Source organism: Etheostoma spectabile, unplaced genomic scaffold, assembly GCF_008692095.1.
Source record: "Etheostoma spectabile isolate EspeVRDwgs_2016 unplaced genomic scaffold, UIUC_Espe_1.0 scaffold342, whole genome shotgun sequence".
Taxonomy (NCBI): domain Eukaryota; kingdom Metazoa; phylum Chordata; class Actinopteri; order Perciformes; family Percidae; genus Etheostoma; species Etheostoma spectabile.
In genome coordinates, this window is record NW_022605589.1 from 616,460 (window position 1) to 616,732 (window position 273).

Here is a 273-nt window from a genome sequence, read left to right on the forward strand (position 1 = left end):
TCGTCCCCAGCGACCCGGGGAGCGCACCAATCCCTACCCCACTGTGAGGACCACCTCAGGAGTGGGCCTAGATGGTATCCATCAAATTCTGTAGAATTCGGATGAGCGGTTCATGAGAAATACAATTTTTTTGTATTCATCGCGCCTCCTAGTGGCCAATGTTGGTCAAATTTGTTTGAGAGCCTCAGAGGGTCATAGCAAGTGATATTCTAAACTTTGGCTTTGATAGTATTTATTTTGGCAGAGATATGGCAAAGCTAATATTTTCATAGT

At 44.7% G+C, this 273-nt stretch overlaps 1 protein-coding gene and 1 long non-coding RNA gene across 4 annotated transcripts in view; both read left to right on the forward strand.

The window, feature by feature from the left end:
• Nucleotides 1-273, forward strand: part of ppm1f (protein phosphatase, Mg2+/Mn2+ dependent, 1F) — a 134,884-nt gene that overhangs the window by 39,076 nt on the left and 95,535 nt on the right. The window lies entirely within an intron of this gene.
• Nucleotides 1-273, forward strand: part of LOC116686289 (uncharacterized) — a 4,481-nt gene that overhangs the window by 3,340 nt on the left and 868 nt on the right. The window lies entirely within an intron of this gene.